Genomic DNA, 21,740 nt, shown 5'->3' on the forward strand with positions numbered 1-21,740 from the left:
GCTAGTGGGAAGCAGCCGCATAGCACAGGGAGATCAGCTCAGTGTTTTGTGACCACCTAGAGGGGTGGGATAGGGAGGGTGGGAGGGAGGGAGACGCAAGAGGGAAGAGATACGGGGATATGTGTATACGTATAGCTGATTCACTTTGTTATACAGCAGAAACTAACACACCATTGTAAAGCAATTATGCTCCCATAAAGATGTTAAAAAAAAGATTACGTCATTCACTGTTTGTCTTCTTAAACAGATAAATCAGAACATAATATAACCTTCCTTTGGCCATTATGACCATCTGCTTTTGCCCTGGACCTTTGAGGCATGTTAGGAATATGTCTTTCCCTATTAAATGGGTCCCAGATTTCTGTGCTTTTGAAATTCTATCTCGTTTAGTTTCCAGCTTTACTCTTTTTGGTGTCAGAGGCTGAGATCAGCGTATTCTGGGTTCTTCTAATGTACAGGTGTTTGACCAAGGGCTGACCCCATACACCTCCTGTGAAGTTCATGGATTTTATGATGGCAATTTGACATGCTGTTTAGATGTTTTTTTCTTTTCTAGGTTTGTGGTTATATTATGGCAGAGGTTGTGAGAAATCTGATCTCCAGAGAAGTGTTGGTGCTTCTTTAATATGATATAGCTATTTGGGGCTAGTTTTCTAGCATTGAAGGATTTAATGAATAAGTTTGTATTTACCTTATCCACACTCTTTTTAATGGTAGAGACCTGCTCTGTCCAATACAAGTAGCCACTAGGTACATGAAGCTTTTACAATTTAAATATAAATTAATTGAGTAAATCAGTAGTACTAGCCGCATTTCAAGTTCTCAGTAGTCACATGTGGCTAGTGGCTACCGTACTGGAGAATGCAGATACACAACATTCCCATCATCACAGAAAGTTCTATTTTTCAGCAGTGGTCTAGACTTCGAATCAGTCTCCTCTCAGGTTTCCCCTTTCCAGATTGAAGTCTCATGTTTTCAGCATGTTCTTGTGCAGCAGCCATGTTCCTACTACTCTACGATACCCCCTGACCTCCTACCCTGATCATGTCACTCGCCCTCTCTCAGTGTATTAGTTCCTGTTGCTGCCATAACAAATTACCACAAACTTCATGGCTTAATACAACACAAATATATTATCTTACAGTTGTGGAGAGCAGAAGTTTAAAATTAGCCATCTGGGGACTTCCCTGGTGGCGCAGTGGTTAAGAATCCGCCTGCCGATGCAGGGGACAGAGGTTCGAGCCCTGGTCCGGGAAGATCCCGCATGCCGCGGAGCAACTAAGCCCGTGCACCGCAACTACTGAGCCTGTGCTCTAGAGCCTGCGATCCACAACTACTGAAGCCCGCACACATGGAGCCCGTGTTCCGCAACAAGAGAAGCTACCGCAATGAGAAGCCCGTGCACCGCAGTGAAGAGTAGCCCCCGCTCAACGCCATTAGAGAAAGCCCGCGCGCAGCAACGAAGACCCAACGCAGCCATAAATAAATAAATTTATTTATTTTAAAAAAAATCAGCCATATTTTAGCTTCCAGAAGCCACCTGCATTCCTTGGCTCCTGGCCCCTTCCTCCATCTTCAAAGCCAGCACATAGCATCTTCAAACCTCTCTCTCACTGTCTGACCTCTCCTTCACATTGCCTTCTCTAACTCTGACCCTCCTGTCTCTCTCTTATATGGACTCTGTAATTAGAATAGGCCCACCTGGATAATCCACGATAATGTCCCCCTCTTAAATCCTTAACTTAATCGCACCTGCAAAGTCCCTTTTACCATGTAAGGTAACATTTCCACAGATCCCAGGGATTAGGATGTGGACATCTTTGGGGAATCATGATTCAGCCTACCACAACAGGCATTGTTCTCCAGTGGCATCTTGTTTTCCTTGAGGACCAGTGCTGCAGAGAGTATGCCACACACTGATATGCCAAGGTTTTACGCAAAGGAAGGAGAATATTTTAAAATCTTATTTTCTGCCTCCACCCTGTCTGGAAATACCAAACTTTGGTTGTTCTGACTCCTCAAAATATGGTCCTGTGAGTACAGTGGCACAGGAGTATCTTATAGGCAAGACAGATCCACAGCTGACTCAGTGTCCTATCAAGAGTGTTTGCCCCGCTGTAACACAGTTGCTTCTTCAGGGCTGATCTCTGCCAGCCGTTCTTAAAAACAAACAACACACACACATACACACAAACAGAACCCCCCAAACTGGGAGCTTGTTATATTAACCAAAGCAAAGCCTCCTGAGCTTCTCTTTGCCAAGGAAAGGGTGGCAGATGAAAACCTGAGTCATTCCCGGGAGAAGCAGCAGCAGAAACCAGTGCAGAATTGGTCTTCTACTTCCGGTCTGGACAAGATGGCATAGACTCATTTCTCCTTGCTCCTCCCAGCTACATATAATTATGAATCCTAGAAATAATTCAAGAGGCAACCAAAGGAGAATTCTAAAAGATGTAAAGAGGACGGCAGAATGGTTAGGAATTCCAGGACTGGAGGAACACTATGGTAGCCTTATGACTTACTACCCAACAGAAGAAGGCAAGCCAGGCCCAGCATTTCCCAGCTCCCAACCTAGCAACAGTGGCTCAGATAGACTCCTTCTCCCTCTGGTTTGAATGGGAGTCCTGCTGACAACACCAAGTGAGCATGGCAACTCCAGCAAAGGGAGTCTAACAGGGAGCCCCCCTGACAATAAGCAGCCAGGGGAAGTGCTTTCCTTTCCCACCAGGCCAGAGACTCCCCTACCCCACCAAAAGATACTGTGCAACCAGGGCACCATCAAGAGGAAATCCCACTACAACAAGCAGTCTGGCTCAGGAAGCCTTTGTCCCCATGGTCTTAAGGATCCCCTCTCCCCAAAAGAGATACCAGGAGGGCATACAGCACTGGCAAGTGGGGGGCGGGGGTTCCACCAGAGTAAGCAAAGCCAGGGAAGATTTGTTGTTTCCACAGACTTTCACTCACTTCCTCCACCTGGAGACATCAGGCAACGCAGCCTGGTGAAGCACCTTCTGCTCCCTCAGGCAACACCAGCAGGGACCAGTGAGGGCCCCATCAGCACCACATTAACCAGTCAGACCAAAACGGCACCACAGAGGCTCTGAAAAGTAAATCGTCATTGAAATCACAGCCTACAAAAGGTAGGCTAGGACTTGTGTGCTAAACCTAAACATTGACTGCCTGCTAAAATAAAAGATTTAAATAGTCTCCTAACATAGCAGCCGAAATGTCCAGAATACAATGAAAAATCACCCATCATACCAAGAACCAGAAAATCACAACTTGAATGAGAAAAGACAATCAACTGACATCAATACCAAGATGAATCAGATGTTAGAATTATCTGACAAGGATTTTAATGCAGCGTCACAAAAATGCTTCAATAAGCAATTGCAACATCTCTTGAAACAAATGAAAAACATAGAAAATCTGAGCAAAGGAAAAACAAGTTATACAAAAGAACCAAAAAGAAATTATAGAACTGAAGAATACAATAATAGAAATTCAAAACTTGCTATATAGGCTCAGTAGTATAGTGGAGATGACAGATGATAGAATCAGTGAGCTTGAGGATAAACCAATAGAACTTACTCAATGTGAGCAGCAGAGAGAAAATAGACTGGAAAAAAATAGAGCCTCAGAAACCTGTGGGAAATAACAAAAGATCCAACGTTCATATCAGAGTCCCAGAAAGACACCAAAACCAGACAAGGGCAGTGCAGAAAAGGGAGAAAACTATAGACAAGTATCTCATGAACTTAGAAAAATCTTCAACAAAACATTAGCAAAATGAAACCAACAATGTATAAAAGAATTATACACCATGACCAAGTGGGATTTATTCAAGGTATGCAAGCCTGGTTCAATATTTTAAAGAGCAGTCAAGATAGTCTGCCATATCAAAAGACTAAACAAAACTCATATGCCCATATCAATTGGCACAGAAAAACACATTTGATGAAATTCAACATTTATTCGTGATAAAAACTCTCGGTACACTAGAAATTAGAGGGGAACTTCCTTAACCATGTAAAGAACATCTACAAAAAACATACAGCTAACATTATACTTAATGGTGAAAGACTGAATGCTTTCGCTCTTAAGATTGGAACAAGGCAAGCACGTCTGCTCTTATCACTTCTGTTCAACATTGTACTGGAAGTTGTAGACAGTGTAACAAGGCAAGAAAAAGAAATTTTAAAACATACAGATTAGAAAGAACAAAGTAAAACTGTCTCTATTTGCAGAAAACTTGATCATCTGCATACAAAATCACAAGAAATCGTTAAAAAAAAAAACCCTTCTAGAACTAATAATGGAATTCAGCAAGGCCGTATGATACAAGAGCAGCACACAAAAATCCATTACATTTCTATATAGTAACTGGAAATCTAAAAAAAACAATAACACCTTTTATAAGTGCTCCAAAGAAAATGAAATATTTAGGTATAAACTTAACAAAACAGGTACAGGATTTGTATGCTGAAAATTACAAAACACCGATGAAAGAACTTAAGACGTTAGTAATTTGAGAGACTGACCGTGTTCATAGATTGGAATACTCAATCAACATACTAAGATGTCAGTTCTCCCCAAGTTGATTTATAGGTTAATGAAATCTCTATCAAAACCCAAGCAAGGATTTTTGTAGATATAGATAGGCATATTATAAAATTTCTGTGGAGGGAGTTCCCTGGTGGCCTAGTGGTTAGGATCCTGGGCTTTCACTGCTATGGCCCGGGTTCATCCCTGGTCGGGGAACTGAGATCCCGCAAGCCACTTGGTATAGCTCCCCGCAGCCGCCCCCCCGCCCCGCCAATTTTTTTATATGGAAAGGCAAAGGACCTAGAGTAGTTAAAATGATTTTTATAAAGAATAAACTTTTTAAAAGAATAAACCAGTATAAAGGCTTACTATATAGCGACAGTAATCAAGCTAGTATGATAGTAGTGGAAGGGAGACACACAGATAAATGGAACAGAATAGAGAACCCAGAAATAAACTCACACAAATTTGTTCAATTGATTTTTGACAAAGGTGTAAAAGCAGTTCAGTGGAGGAAGGGTAGCCTTTTCAACAGATAGTGCAGGAGCAATTGACATCCATAGGCAAAATAAGTGAACGTTGACCTAAACATCACACCACATACAAAGATTACCTCAAAATGGATCACAGATTTAAAGTGTAAAACTATAAAACTTGGGCCTTCCCTGGTGGCGCAGTGGTTGAGAGTCCGCCTGCCGATGCAGGGGACGCGGGTTCGTGCCCCGGTCCGGGAGGATCCCACATGCCGCGGAGCGGCTGGGCCCGTGAGCCATGGCCGCTGGGCCTGCGCGTCCGGAGCCTGTGCTCCGCAACGGGAGAGGGCCACAGCGGTGAGAGGCCCGCGTACCGCAAAAAAAAAAAAAAAAAAAAAAAACTATAAAACTTGTAGATAAAAAGCCCACAGGAGAAAGTCTTCATGGTCTAGGGCTCAGCAAAGTGTTCTTAGGCTTGACACCATAAGCGTGATCCATAAAAGGAAAAACTATTATTTGGATTTCATCAAAATTACGAAGTTTTGTTCTATGAAAGATCCTATTAATATGAGCTACAGAATGGAGAAAATATTTGCAAACTACATATCTGAGAAAAGATTTTTATCTAGAATACATAAAGAACTCTGGTAACTCAAACAATTCTGTTAGAAAATGGGCAGAAGATATGAACAGACATTTCACTAAAGAGGATATACAGATGGCAAATAACACATGAAAGGATGTTCAACACCGTAAGTCATCAGGAAAGTGCAAATCAAAACCACAGTGAGGTATTACTACACACCTCTCAGAATAGCTAAAATAAAAAATAGTGACACCAAATGCTGGTGAGGATGCAGAGAAACTGAATCACTCATACATGTATTCTTCAACAGATTAAAGGTTAAATAAACTGTAGGACATCCGTGCCATGGAATACTACTCAGCAATAAAAAGAAATAGGGTATCGGTTCATGTAATAACTTGAATAAATCTCCCAGGAATCCTCCTGAGTGAGAAAAAGCCAGTCTTACAAGGTTACATACTATATGATTATTTATATAATACTATTGAAATGACAAAAAACATAGCGATGGGGAGCAGGTTAGGGGGTGCCGGGGGTTAGGGAATGGGGCAGATGGAAGGTGAGTGTGGCTGCAGAGGAAGAATCCTTTTGATGATAGTACAGTTCTGATCGTGTCGGTGGATACGTGAACCTACACGTGCGATCAAATTGCATACGACTAAATACACAGACACATACAAACAAATGTTTACAAGTAAATCCGGGGAAATCTGGGCAAGATCAACGGTTCACAGCAGTGTCAATACCTTGATTGTGGTATTATACTACGGTTTGACAAGATGTTACCCCTTCGGGAAACTGGATTAAAGAGTATGTGGTATCTCGCTGCATTACTTCTTACGATGGCATGTGACTCTACGATGATCTCAGAATAAAAAGTTCAATTAAAAAAAAGATGAAGACAAAAAATTGAGCCCTTGAACATTTTGCCAGAAGCTGGGCTAAGGAATCTGGCTCGTTGCGCGGGCACGGAACTAGTTGGCCATCTGGCTACAGACTAGATAGTTGTAAAGAACAGTGACTCCCCCAAACTGGGGATGCAGCCCCTTCGGGAGCCTCTGATAATCCAAACAGGTATTGTTCACCTTCTGGAAATTCTCAGTAACCAAATTTAATTGCAAATCACTTCCATGAAAAAGCAAGCGTTTGCTATATGTCTTCATATCAGAGGGCCGCACTAGGAAATCAAAATAGGGTATCTCCAACCTGTCCCCACCCTAGCCCTTCTAAAATAGGAATCACTGGCCTGGTCATTGTTCATGGAGCCAATATGGGAGGCCTGAATGGGCCTGTTAACTCTGTATGGTGAACAGTCGCCACCCCTAACCCTGGTCAGTCAGCCAGCGGGCTCAGACCACAAGAGGAACTCTGAGGGGGAACGAGAAGCTGTGGATGATGGGCTGCAAACCCCATTCCATTGCTCGGCCAGCGCCTCCAAACATATGCTCCGCCGCCTTCTTAGATTCAACACCTTCCTTAGGAGGAGCTCAGAGGGTTTTTATGATCTTTTCCGAAGAGCCCTTTTCATGCCTGTTCTTCAGACCTGGAGCATCTTGAACTTACCACTTGATTTTACAGAGGCGAAACTCGACTTCACAGAGGACTAAGCAAACAATGGGGAAAGTGCATTTTCCCTTAATATTAGTCTTTAAGTTAATATATAGAAAAATTGATTTTATTGGTAATACAGTTCTATGAATTTTAACGCATGTATAGTTTCATGTAGTCACCGCTACAGTCAGGATACATTCCCCCAAACTCCCTTCGCAGTTACACACACAACCCCCACCCCAAAACCCTAGCAACCACTGATGTGTTCTCCATCACTGTAGTTTGGTCTTTTTGAGAAAGTTATAGAAATGGAATCATACAGTAGGTAACTTGGAAACTGGCTTCTCTCACTCAGCATCACGTCTTTGGGATTCATCACATTGTTGTATCTCTCAGCAGTTCACTTTAAGATCCCTTTTTACTTAAGAATTGCTCTCCAATTTTGTTGATTAGCTCTCTAAGCAGGCTTTGTAACAGTGCAGCAACAGTGCAATCTGTGTGCAGTGAAATCACCTTTGGTCAAATGACTGACAGTTATTAACGTTTCTCTTATCCAGTTCTTCATCTGTTTCTTCTGGTGAAAAAAAAAAAAAAGTAGAGCGGCAAGAAGTAGGTAATAATTTCCCAACAAGCATTATAGAGTTCTAAAACCAGAAAGCAGCACCCCTGACTGCCTGAACTGTTCTCAAATCACTTCTCTCACCACTTGAGAAATCTACCAGGACAGCAGTGGCCACTGGACTTCTAGACATATGCTTCTTGCCCAGGAACCTCCGTGTGATTCTAGAACCAGTCCCATGCACAGGAATGAGTACAGTTGCCTAGAAGGTAATGCTTTAAGGATGCCTTGTTTGTTGCTGTCTTATCTACCTGGTAAGTCAACACTAAGTAAAAACTCTGAAACCCAATTCAATAAAAGAGTGTTTATGAATCCAGTGTACTTAACTAAGGAGAAAGGTACCTTCTGATCAAAGGAGAGCTTTCTTTTTTATTCGGTTTCCCCTTCTTTTGTGTTTATAGCCTTTTATCTTTCTCCCCAAAGGCAGGCCCCTCTTGAAGTCCTACCTGTAAAAGGAACTTGACTGCCAAGTATGGGAGACTTCAGGTGGTGGGTGAATCGAGTCCGGTTCCTGTGAGGGAGGGGAGTCAGTCACGGTGGCTGGGCTTACCCTGGCACTGAAGGCAGGAGGACAGCCCTTGCACGCTGCATTTAGGAAGCGAACGCCCCTTCTGGCCCGGGGTGAACCAGGGCCCTGGTCTTCTTCACCAGTGTTATTTTACGACTTCCCGCCACACAGAGACACGTACAGTTAATGAAGTAACGGTCGGTGTGCCTGCCGGTAACATAGCTCATTTCTGTTAATTAGCCATAGGCCAACAATTAGTAACTTGGTAGACTGTGCCTGAGTTGACACATTTTCAATCTGATGGTTCATAAAAGAGACAGCTGCTTATTTTATGTATATGTAAGGGGCTCTAAGTGCATCAAAACGATGCTTAAAACAACAAAGGAATAATCAGAAGTGCAGTTTATCATCTTGGTTCGTAACAGATTCAAACCATATAATGACAGCGGCCCGTGGTCAAATAAGCGGAGCAGGGCTGCCCTGGTGGCGCAGTGGTTGGGAGTCCGCCTGCCGATGAGGGGGATACGGGTTCGTGCCCCGGTCCGGGAGGATCCCACATGCCGCGGAGCGGCTGGGCCCGTGAGCCATGGCCGCTGGGCCTGCGCGTACGGAGCCCGTGCTCCGCAACGGGAGAGGCCACGGCGGTGAGAGGCCCGCGTACCGCAAAACAAGAACACAAAACAAAACAAAGAAATAAGCGGAGCAACAGATGGACGGCAGAGGCACTGGGGCAGGCGCAGTGGCCTTCCTGAGGGCTTCTGGCCACGGCCCCTGTGCTCCAAGCAGGTGTGCTGAGGTGTGGCCCAGGGAGTGGGAGAACTGAGCAGTAAGATAGTCCAAACCTTTGCAAGGTAATAGTCACAGAGGAAGTGCTTTCTGAGAAATAACAGAAATAAAGTGCACCTAGGAAGCTAGTTAAATGTTTGAGACTCAAATGCGAATGGGAAAGAAATGCGTCTTTAGAGCTGGTGCGGTCGGAGCCCTTCATGTTGAGGCATGAACATTTTCAACCTCCCCTACATTTGTGTTCATCTGATTTTCCACTTCAGCTGTTCATTCTCTATACCCTGCCCGCCTGTGGGACTGCACGCTAATTATCTCATGGTGGTGAGGTTCCAGGCGTGTGTGATTGATTCATGGTCCTGGGTCTGATATAAATGAACAGGTCAATTTCTTGGCCATTGCTTTTACCTCTATCCCCGGCCACTTGGGCACAAATGGAAGCCATTTGGTCACAAGAGGGTGAGAGGGTGTAGACGAGAATGAACAATCCCATCCTCGACCCTGGAAAAAGAACTGAAAGGATATGATTTACACACAAATCAGTTCTACCATCTTTTGGTAGAAACGACAGCATGCTCTTTCCTCACAATCCCACTCTTAAAGTATTTTTACACTTCAGAATAGGAGTGAGGAACCTAGGCGTTGACACTGGTAAATTGTTCCTAGCCGGCAGTGTGGGAGAAGGTGGGCAGGGCACACTGTCCCTAGTCTAATTCCTCCCCGCCCCCATGAAGTTCTGAAAGTTTGGTAGGAATAGTTGGTGAATTGAGAACAGTAAACACCCTTTCTTTTACGTGTATTAAAATATTCTTAATGCTTATGACAACTGTGAGGGGTGTTATGAAGAGAGGAAAATATTCACTGTCTCCTGGAAAGTTAGCAGGGTTAGGGGGTAGATCTTAATTTTTTTCTTCTTTGTTTTTAAACTTTTATTTTATACTGGAGTAGGAAATCTTGATTTGACCAGAGGAAAAAAAGTGGATTGAGTTTTCCACTTCTGAGCCATTGATTTGATCTCAAGGGAACACAGCCTTACTGTTGCACAGCTGGGTGCTGACATTATTTATTTATTTATTTATTTATTTATTTTAAAGTGACTGTGAATTCTTTTTGGCTGCGTTGGGTCTGCGTTGCTGCACGCGGGCTTTCTCCAGTTGCAGCGAGCGGGGGCTACTCTTCGTTGCGGCGTGCGGGCTTCTCATTGCGGTGGCTTCTCTTGTCGCGGAGCACAGGCTCCAGGCGCGCGGGCTTCAGTAGTTGCAGCATGCGGCCTCAGTAGTTGCAGCACGAGGGCCCTACAGCACATGGGCTCAGTGGTTGCGGTGTGCGGGCTCTAGGGCATGCGGGCTTCAGTAGTTGTGGTGCACGGGCTCAGTAGTTGTGGCTCACGGGCTCTAGAGTGTAGGCTCAGTAGTTGTAGCACACGGGCTTAGCTGGTCCACGGCATATGGGATCTTCCCGGACCAGGGATCAAACCCATGTCCCCTGCACTGGCAGGCAGATTCTTAACCACTGCGCCACCAGGGAGGTGCCTGGGTACTGGCATTAGTACCAAGAGGCCAATCGTATTTGTTCCTTTTGACTCTCCTTTTCTTTTACTTATCATATTTTGTGATTGTCCACGTTCTTCAGATTTTTTTCCTGTTATCACGAGCTTGAAAAAGAATGTGGTCAGCTTCCACCCATTTGTATTAATGTAGGAGAGCATTAATATAGCTACAAGAGACGCAGAGATAAGCCAGAAGTCAAAGAATCAGAGTGTTCCAAGCGGAGAAGCCATAGAAACAACTGAGGCCAGCCCTTCACTTTTACGCACAGGGAGACAGAGACCCGGAGAGGGAAGGTAGCAGCTCTCATGATTCCCATTCCTGTCCTCTTTCCAGAATGTGATATGTGACTTTATTGCTATATACTTTCCTTTTGAATTACGATTTGTAAAAGTTATTAGTTGCATTTCTGGGGCATGAAGCCAATTAGGTGTTAAGAAGGGATCCAGAGCCATACAGTAGTGGGAAAAGCTAGACCCAAACTAAATATTCACCCTGGATGATCAGATCTGGAGTCGACCCTCGGTTGCATGAAGTGTTGGCATTCTCCTAGGTTCTGCCCTTGGCCCTCTTTTCTTCTCTTCAGAGTAGCTCCACAGTTAGGGTTGGTCTGTATGGCAAATATAACACTGACTCGGAATTGAAAAGCTACAACTGCAGTTCTTAGGATGTTCCGCCTATCTCAGCAGATAACGTATCCCTTCTTCAGTGCAACACCCACCTTTTCACCTGTTCCTCTCTTCACAATTCTTTGCTCTTCCCTTATACCCTGCTGCATTTGTAACCACCACAAAACCTCTGTTTTGATAAAAAGAAAAATCTTTTCAACCTGTGTCCCCCACCTCAGCTATTCCCTTGTCAGGCAAGCCTCTTGAAACAATGGTCTGTACTTGATGTTCTCAATCCTTCCTTTTTATTCACCCCAACGCCAAACTCAGCGGACACCTTTTGGTCTTTAAGGGCTCTTGCTCTGCAGCATTTAACACAGCTCAACCATTCGCCTGCTTGAAACTCTCTTTTCCCTGGTTTTTCTTCTCCAGATTCTCCTACTCCTCTGTTCCTCAAGGATCTTAGTTGATAGTAGTTATATCTTGGGTTCACATCCAGCTTAAATCTCCTTTACTGCAATACTTCCCAACCTGTCATGTCTCAGGAAGGGATGGTAAATCTGGGGACACAGCCAATGGCCCTAGGGATGGCTATCTAATGGGGAGTGGACACCGTATCTGCGGGAGTCCATTCTCTCCCCCAGGAATGCGGTGAGATGGAGGAAGTGGGCTGCAGGGAACCAGGCTGAGAGGTCGCACAGGCTCAGGGGCTGATGCTACGGTTGTGGCTGTGGGAGTGGATGAGTGACTAGAAGACACTGCCAGGCAGAGGAGCAGGTGTGGGAAATAAAAGCAACACTCCCTGAGAACCAAGGAAGAGATCATGAGCCGGGGAGAGGCGCGGAGTAGCAGACAGAGGAGGAGAGAGAGGGCAAGAGTTGTGAGAGGAATAGGAGGGAGACAGGGGAGTGATGAGAGCGGGCACCCAGACGACTTTGGAGTGCCTGTGAGGTGCTGCTGTGCTTACTGGACTACGTTTCTGTGTGATTCCCTGTATCCCTGTAATAACCCTCTCTTTTCCTTACCTTATTTTAATGGGTTATTGTTTCTTGCAACCTTTACACTAAGGTACCTCTTCTTCCACGAACTCCCCAACCTCACCCTCAGTGATCTCATCCACTTTTTTTTTTAGTTTAAAATGTTTTTATTCAATGCAATACATGCATATAGTTAAGAAATAAAAGCGTACCAAAGGCTTATAGTGATAAGTAGAAGACCCTATGCCCACCCCTTTCCTGCAGTCACTCTTTGAAGTGTTTCTTAAGGTGTTTACATCAGTCATTTAAAAGAATAGGATTATCCCGCTCTTTCTTTTTCTTTTGGTAAAATATACATTGCACCAAATTTGCCATTTTAACTAATTTTAAGTGTACAGTGGCATTAAGTACATTCACATGGTTGTACAATCATCAGCACTATCCATCTACAGAAGTTTTTCATCATCTCAAACTGAAATTCTGTATCCATTAAACAATAACTTCTCACTCCCTACCTCGCCAGCCCCTGGTAACCACTGTTCTAGGTCCTGTCACTATGAACTTGACTGTTCGAGGTACATCATGTAAATGGAATCAAACAATATTTGTCCTCTGGTGTCTGGCTTATTTCACTTAGCAAATGTCTTCAAGGGTTGTCTGAGTTGTTATATATATATCAGAATTTCATTCCTTTTTAAGGATGAATAATATTGTATTTTATACACACACACACACACACACAGCGTCATATTTTGTTTATCCATTCATTCATTGACGGACATTTGAGCTATTTCCATCTTTGGCTATTACAAACATGCTGCTATGAACACAAGTGTATAATATCTGTTTGAGTCTCTGCTGGCATTTCTTTTGGGTATATACCCAGAAATGGAATTGCTGGATCATATGGTAATTCTGTGTTTGCTTTTTTTGAGGAACCACCATGCTGTTTTCCACGTTCTACTATTTCTTGTCAAACACTTTTTAAACATCATCTACTGACTTTGTATTATGGTAGCTGAGGATCCATCCACTCTTGAAGTATTCTGTAGCCCTTGTGTGCTGATACCTCCCATCAACATTTCCAGCCCTGACTTTCCCCTGAGCTTCAGGCTTATATCATCCAAACGCTTGCTGGACATCTCCGTGTGGGTGTTAAGCCCAGAGTATCCAAAGCATACTTAAAATGCTTCCTCCCGTCCTTACCCCAGACTTTCTTTTCCTCTGGTTATTATGCTGCCCCTACATCAGTGAATGTCACCAACGTCTACCCAGTTACTGAAACAAGAAACCTGCAGGTTATCACAGACTGCTGCGGGACCTTACCATCCAATGGATCACCAGGGCCTGCTGATTTTACCTCTGAACTATTTCTTGGCTCCATTCTCTTTTCTTCTTCCTCACTGTCACTGCCCTAGTTTAGATGTTCATCCTCTATTGATGGAACCACTTGCCGCAGCCTCCTCCTAACTCATCTCCCTGCCTCCATACTTGCCCCCGTCTAATTCTACTGCAAACGGATCTAAGCCAGTTTAGTCTCTCACACCGTCAGGTACTTTTCAGTGAGTATCAGTAGATTCCAATGACTAGAGATAGCTGTGGGTTGCAGTCCTCATCCCTCACAATCTCCACACCAGGTGGCGTGTTCCACTGAAAACAGGGCTTTGACCCAGTTCTGCCAAGCATACATTTATTAGCAGTTAGACATAGTCCTGCTACCTGTCCTCATAAGATCCATTAAGCCCCGCGCAGGAAAGGTTCACCTGAAGCACATTTAACAGTTCTCCGGCGGTAGCATTTTACCTAAACTTCTGGTCAGATCAGGCAACAGACTCATCCACTAAGTGTCAGGAGGCAGGACCCAATGGAGTCCTAGACCTAGAATGCCACTCTGGGATCACCAGTGTTCTAGGCCCCATTCATGCACGGGCAGACGAAAGTGTCAGTCCATAAATCTGGAACACCATTTATTTAACCAGTGAAAGTTTGTTTCTATATATATATTTTTAACATCTTTATTGGAGTATAATTGCTTTACAATGGTGTGTTAGTTTCTGCGGTATAACAAAGTGAATCAGCTATACATATACATATGTTCCCATATCTCTTCCCTCTTGCGTCTCCCTCCCTCCCACCCTCCCTATCCCACCCCTCTAGGTGGTCACAAAGCACCGAGCTGATCTCCCTGTGCCATGCGGCTGCTTCCCACTAGCTATCTGTTTTACGTTTGGTAGTGTATATATGTCCATGCCACTCTCTCACTTCGTCCCAGCTTACCCTTCCCCCTCTTCGTGTCCTCAAGTCCATTCTCTACGTCTGTGTCTTTATTTCTGTCCTGCTCCTAGGTTCTTCATGACCTTTTTTTTTTTTCTTAGATTCCATATATATGTGTTAGCATACGGTATTTGTTTTTCTCTTTCTGACTTACTTCACTCTGTATGACAGACTCTAGGTCCATCCACCTCACTACAAATAACTCAATTTCGTTTCTTTTTATGGCTGAGTGATATTCCATTGCATATATGTGCCACCTCTTCTTTATCCATTCATCCAATGATGGACACGTAGGTTGCTTCCATGTCCTGGAAGCAGGACATGCAGCTCTATTGTAAATAGAGCGGCAATGAACACTGTGGTACATGACTCTTTTTGAATTATGGTTTTCTCAGAGTAATATCCACTACAGAAATGAGCAGACCCTCTACTGTAGATTTAGGTAGACTGGTTGAAGCTTTCCAGTAGCTGCATCTGGAGTGTGGACTCATAATTAGAGTCTTCCAGATGCACACTAAGCACTGCTAGAGTGTGTTCCTCTTTGAGGTGCTTCAGATATTAACTGTCCCTAGAGTATATGTTTGTTTGTTCATGTACACATATGTGTGTGTCTCTCACTGTCTGTGCTGAGTTTTTGTTGTGTTTGTTTGTTTGTTTGTTTGTTTGTTTTTTGGCCGGGACGCATGCAGCATCTTCGTTCCCGGACCAGGGATCGAACCCTCACCCTCTGCGGTGGAGGCGCAGAGTATTAACCACTGGACAGCCAGGAAGTCCCTGTGCTGAGTGTTTTTAAAGTAAATTTCAGGCTATATAACAAATCTCCTCTCCCATGTACATCTGTCCATATTGTTCCCCTGCATAAAACCCTTCCCTTTCATGGTTCCCTGTTGCCTATAAAATCAAGTCCACGCTCCTTCAAGTGACATACAGGGCCTTGTCAGACCTGCCCCTTACCACTTCCTTTTCTGCACTTTACACTGTAGTCTAGAATTACCAAGCTGCTTTTAGTGAAGCCTCACCAATGATGCTCTCCCCACCTGCCTAGCCCGCCTTTCCCACTTTCCTTCACCTGGCTAACTCTTACTTATCCTCTATGACTCAATTCAGGCATCAGCCCTTTCAAGAAGCCTTCCCTGGAACCCGATTCAGAGTTAAGCTCGTTTATTTTACTTAACATGTGAATAGCACTAGTCTAAGTACTTTTCATCCTAATGACAACTCTATGAATTAGGTTCTATTATTATCCCTCTTTTCAAATGAGGAAACCGAGGCACATAGAGGTTTAACTTGTCCAAATTCACATAACTGATAAGTGGCAAAGTCACATTTCAAACCCAGGCTGTCTGGCTCCAGAGTCTGTGCTTATAGAAATCCGTATGCTATGCTCTGTATTTCCATAGCACGGTATGCATACTTCTATCTCATCATTTAGCATAACAGTGTGAAATTCTTTCTTTGGGTATGTGTCTGCTGCTTCGCCATCAGGGTATTAAAGCTCAATAGTCTCTGAAGTATGGTACAGTGGTTAGATCATGAAGTTTGGAATTAGACATACCTGGGGTTAAGTCCCACCTCTGCTCTGTACTAGCTGCGTAACCTTAGGCAAATTATTTAACCTTTCTATGCTTCCTTTTCCTTATGTGTAAAGTGGGAATACGAATACCTCACAGGGCAATGGAAAGAATGAAATGAGATGATGTATCTAAAGCACTTAGCAGTGGGTCTGACATAGTAAAAAACAAAGCAAAACAAAAATGTCTTGGTAATGCTTGATTATCACAAGTAGTTATTATTATCTCTGCATCTCTAGCAACTACCACGTGCTTGGAAAATGGACATTTGAGAAATACTTGTTGAACTGAACTATTGTGGAAATCTTTAGACTGACATAGATATCTAAAGTATATCTTAGTGTGTACGACTTCAGAAATGGTCCCCTGTAGTTAAGCAGGATGTGCCCACCTCACTTTGCTGGGGCACCCATAAGAGTTTTACCTCCGAAGGGTAGATAGCCCTGGAGCTCTCCGGTCATATAACTAATAAGCATATCATTCTGGTCCTTGCAGCCATTAGTTTTACTGTAGCTGAAGCTCAAATAGGATGGCTCATCACTTTGAAGTGAGCCTTGTTATCTCAAGTCATCTCATCATCCTTCAAAATGAAAGAGAACTCCATTTGGTTTCCTTTTCTTAGAACAAGGGCTTCAGAACTCCCCAGGGCTATCCATTCTCATAGGATCTCTGACCTTTTCGGTCAGAGATGCAAATTTCCTTCCCAGTATCCCAGAGCTTTGATCCCTTCTGTTATAAATTTCACTTGTCAAATGAATGAAAAATACAGTTATCATACATGCTCAAGTCACCTTTGGATAGTGTTGTGACAGAAAATGTCTCAGGTATCAATTAAGTACCCATCTTTTTGCACCCAAGGACAGTAGAAGATGCTACTTGAAAGGCTGAAATAAACATATATATCACATCCAGGTAATAATACACCCCCCCGCCCCGCAGAATACTAAGGGAATGGAAGCTCCTAAGGCAGAATCTTTTGGTTAACTTAGGGCTAAGGAGAAACCTCATTTGGGTTCAGGTGGCCAATCTTTCTACAATATCTGAACCCACTTTCCTCCATAAAGGAGGACAGTCTAAAGACCACCGATTCTTTCTTCCATGCGGATCTTGCAAGATCTCTAGGCCAATCACTTTTCAGAATTTTAAGTAGAGAGACAACGTGGAAGAAACTGAACTGAATTCGTATTGTTGATGAAAAAAAATCAATAGTCAGTCTATGAACGGAATGGAAAATTTTATTCAAGCCAACCTGAGGATTATAACCTGGGAGACAGTCTCTCAGAGAGCTCTGAGAACTGTTCTGCCCATTAGAGGTCAAAGCACAGTTATATCCATTTTTGAGACAAAGGGTTATACATCAGACGTATTGATAGTTTACGCAATTCAGATCTGCATGTACAAAGTAGTGGGTCATTGTGACCCCTGACAGGGTTAAGAAGGAATGTTATCCCCTAAGGAATTATCGAGTAGTGTGTCATTGTGGCCTCTTACAAGATTAAGGAGGAATGTTGTCTCCTAAGAAGTGATCTTGCTGGTACCAGGAGAACATTGCTCTTTATGGTTGAGCAGGTATTTCTGCCATTGAGGAGGTCTGGTTGGTGCATAATGCAGATACACAATGCACACTAGAGGGGAGGGAGGAGGCCAGAGGGTAGAGAAAAATTTTATGTTTACATTTTTCTTGACTTAAAATGTGAATTTTTATTTCATCAGTATTAATCCTGGTCATAGCCTATAATCTGGCAGTTTGATTAAACCTCTGATTGTTATGTTGTCGTTTTTCTCTTTTTTAGAAGAACCCCACCACCTAACACACAAAAACGTCCAACTAGCTGAGGGTTCTGGATTCTCAAGCGCTAAGGGAATAATGACTGGAGTGTGGGTTGGTCAGGAGAGGCTGCCTGGAGAAGGTCTCCAGCCGGATGGTGAAGGGCTGGTAGAGTTTCGATGGCAAGGGCTTCCCCGAGTTGAGGAAGAGGGGTTGGGCACGAACCAGAGCACACAGCACCTGTAATAAACTAGAGGCGAGGCTAGCGGTTTTATGCTTAGAGCAAAGCCTGGAATTCCCTTCTCTTTTTCTGTTCAGATGGTCAGAAATAAACCACGGAGGTTCCAGAAACACAGAGATCGGAAATGTTCACTCTAGGAAAGTGCACTGGGCCAGAAGTGAAGAGCTATGATCTCTGATCCTGGTTCTACCACTGATTTGTCCCATAATGGTGGGCAGTTCGTGTAAACCTTTTTTAGACCATTTTCTTGCCAGTTAGATAGAGATAGATATATGATCAGACTACCACACGGAGCTGGTGGGAGGACTCAGTGAAAGCTTACAAATATCCATCAAATATAAGTTACTGAGATACTATTATTAAAATGTACTAGTGGAGACACTAGTACAGCTCTTCCCTCCATTCTCTTTGACCTCTTTAGCCAACACTCAACATGAATTTCATGAGAGGTTGCTGGTTGCCTTTCTTTTTTTAAAAAAAAAATTTATTTATTTATTCATTTATTTAATTTTTGGCTGCATTGGGTCTTCACTGCTGCACGCGGGCTTTCTCTTCTCTAGTTGCAGTGAGCGGGGGCTACTCTTTGTTGCGGGGCACAGGCTTCTCATTGTGGTGGCTTCTCTTGTTGCAGAGCACAGGCTCTAGGCGTGCGGGCTTCAGTAGTTGTGTCACACGGGCTTCAGTAGTTGTGGTTCGTGGGCTCTAGAGTGTAGGCTCAGTAGTTGTGGCGCACGGGCTTAGTTGCTCCGCGGCATGTGGGATCTTCCCGGACCAGGGCTCGAACCCATATCCCCTGCAGTGGCAGGCGGATTCTTAACCACTGCACCACCAGGGAAGCCCCTGGTTGCCTTTCTAAAAACATATTTAACCAGTTTCTTCATGCTACTCAAAATCTGAAGGTTGAAATTCTAAACTTTGTAACAATCTAAAAAGGAATTTAAGGCAATCTTAAGACACGGTTGCGGAGGTTCCAGGCTTCCTCTTATATTGCATGGAAGGTTTTAAAGCAACTGTTCTCTTTGACCAGCCCAGAAAAATCCTCCTTCCTTCATCTCCTTGAATCTAGCCTGCATATCTGAGAGAATTCTGATTATAGTTTATACAGTATAACATTGGTGCCTAAGGGCCATTCCCTTAGCCATTCCCTTTACACCTGTGTTGAATGAAGGGGTTGGTGGAAGTTCAAATCTGTGTGTTAACATATGACTTTAGTTGGAGACTGAAGATGACCGCTTGTTAATAATTTGGCATATGAATCATTTAAAAAACAAAACACTTCTGGTGAAGAGAGGTGCTAGAATTCATCCTCGTCCCCTCCTCCTGAATGTGTATTTTCCATAAAATCACACAGATTTTCTTCACAAGTTTAACAGTGTGCTATAACATAATTGCAATATTATACCAGAAGCATTATCAATGCTAAGTATTCTCCAGTTTAGACTGCATGAATAAATTCTCTAAAACTCTTGAGAAGAGTATCCATTTTCCCAGCTAAATAATCTTTAAGTTCAAAAGGTAAAATGAATATTTCTTCTTATATGAAATATGGCATATATGTGGGAGTAGAGTTTTGATAAGCATTTGTGAACTCCCTGCTGGTAGATTTAAAAACCTCCTTGGCAATCGTGTGGCAACTAAGGATACTATGCCCCCTTCTACCTAGGGGCCAAGACGTGGTGTCTGCAGAATTATGTATCCATTAAAGTAACATTAGCTCTGTCGTTTTCAACACATGGCATCCAAGGTCACCCTGGATGCTGGCAACCAGCCAGTAGATGGGAAAAGAGAAAGAGTAGAGAAGGCATGTGAGCTTCTTAGACTGGCCTGAATGTCACCCACACCCCTTCCACCAACATTCCGTGGGCGAAGATTTGTCAGAAAGGCCCCACCTAGATGCAAAGGGAACTGAGAAATGGTAGTTTCTGTCTACAGAGCCACTTCCCAAACACAACTCAAGCATGATGGAAGGGCAATACAGATATTTGGAGGCTAGCTAAGTGACTTTGTCGCAGTTGTACTGTGGCAGTTACTAATTTCTCGTCTCAGCTCCAAAACCTCCAGACCCTGCTTTGTGATGCTGGCAGTAGGGCACTACAAACCACATTTCTGCTTTGTTGGCTGACTCTATGTTAGGTTCTGCTAATAGGGGGCAGTAGAGGGAAACAGCAAAGCTGGAGAAGGAAGAGACTTACTCCTACCTGTTTGCTTACCGTGGGTTTTCCTGTCTGCTTGTTGTGGTTCCTGTATCACCACAGCCTTGCGTCGTCACCCTGGAAACAGCAGTGCCTTCCTATAGCATCAGCTGAATCTGGTTGCAGTTTTTCCACCACTTGGATGAATCAGCCTCACTGTGTCTGCTGAGAGACACCACCAACCATCTTGTGCCTCCCTCTTTAGAAATCCGGGTCCAGCACCACAGGGACCTTCCTCCAAGCTCAGAGGTCTCAGTACCAGTTGGCAAGTGCCCCCTTTTCAGAAGTCTGAGGTTTAGCTCCAGGGACCCCCTCTCCCAAGTTTTAGTAATTCAACCTCTTCTCTCCCCCTGGCCCCCGCCGCCTGCCCTGCTGCCTAAGGGTAATAGCTGCTTCCTGCAGTTTTTACCTTTGTGAAACCTTAGAGCAGCAATATCCAATAAAAATATAATGTGAATACTAGTTTTTAATTTTCTAATAGCCACATTTAAAAAAAGTAAAAAGAAATGGTGGAATTAATTTTAATGATATATTGTGTATAACCCAATCTGATCTGCTTTCATTTTAGCATATGATCCCTATAAAAATTATTGAGATATTTTTATATGAAGTCTTTGAAATCTGGTGTGTATTTTACACTTACAGCACATTTCAATTTGGAGGGTAAATTTCACCAGAAATACTTGATCTGCCTTAGATTTCATAAAATTTACAGTTGAAAATATAGATTCACCAGCTCACGTTGTTCCAAACATACATAAAAGTTTTCTAATAACTGAATTGAGTATCAATTTGTAACTTTTTATTTGGAAAAAAATTATGCATTCACAAGAAGTTGCAAAAAATACTACAGAGAGGTTCTATGTACCTACCACCCAGCTTCCCCCATTAGTGACATCTTCCATGATTTTAGTCATTGTCAAAACCAGAAAATTAATTGGCACAACACAATTAAGTAGATTACAGACCTTAATCAGATTTCCTCAGTTTTTATATGCATTTATTTCTTGGTATGTCTTTGTGATTATATGGCATTTTATTGCTTGTACAGATTTTTATAACCACTTCATCACCACAATCAAGAGACAGAACTCTTCCATCACTACAAAGGATATTCCTCATGCTGGCCCTTTATTGTTACTTCTCCCGTCCCCTACACTGAGCCCCTGGCAACCACTTATATGTTCTCCATCTCTATAATTTTGTCCCAGAGTAATGGAAATAAAAACAAAAATAAACAAATGGGACCTAATTAAACTCAAAAGCTTTTGCACTGCGAAGGAAACCATAACCAAAACAAAAAGGCAAGCCACAGATTGGGAGAAAATATTTGCAAATGATGTGACCGACAAGGGATTAGTCTCCAGAATTTAAAAGCAGCTCATGCAGCTCAATATCATCAAAACAAACAACCCGATCCAAAAATGGGCAGAAGACCTAAATAGACATTTCTCCAAAGAAGACATACAGGTGGCCAAGAGGCACCTGAAAAGACGT

General features: G+C 43.2%; 1 long non-coding RNA gene across 13 annotated transcripts in view; it reads left to right on the top strand.

Moving 5' to 3' along the window:
- Nucleotides 1-21,740, top strand: part of LOC102990891 (uncharacterized) — an 86,546-nt gene that overhangs the window by 37,415 nt on the left and 27,391 nt on the right. For 9 of the 13 annotated variants that reach the window (XR_008616405.1, XR_008616400.1, XR_008616410.1 and 6 more), the window contains 2 exons: nucleotides 7,713-7,983; nucleotides 20,307-21,734. The exons of 2 other annotated variants lie outside the window; for them this stretch is intronic. This is a non-coding gene — a long non-coding RNA (uncharacterized lncRNA). 2 more of the 13 variants (XR_008616409.1, XR_008616407.1) reach the window with 2 other exon arrangements.

This window comes from Physeter macrocephalus, chromosome 21 (genome assembly GCF_002837175.3).
Source record: "Physeter macrocephalus isolate SW-GA chromosome 21, ASM283717v5, whole genome shotgun sequence".
NCBI classification, from domain to species: Eukaryota; Metazoa; Chordata; class Mammalia; order Artiodactyla; family Physeteridae; genus Physeter; species Physeter macrocephalus.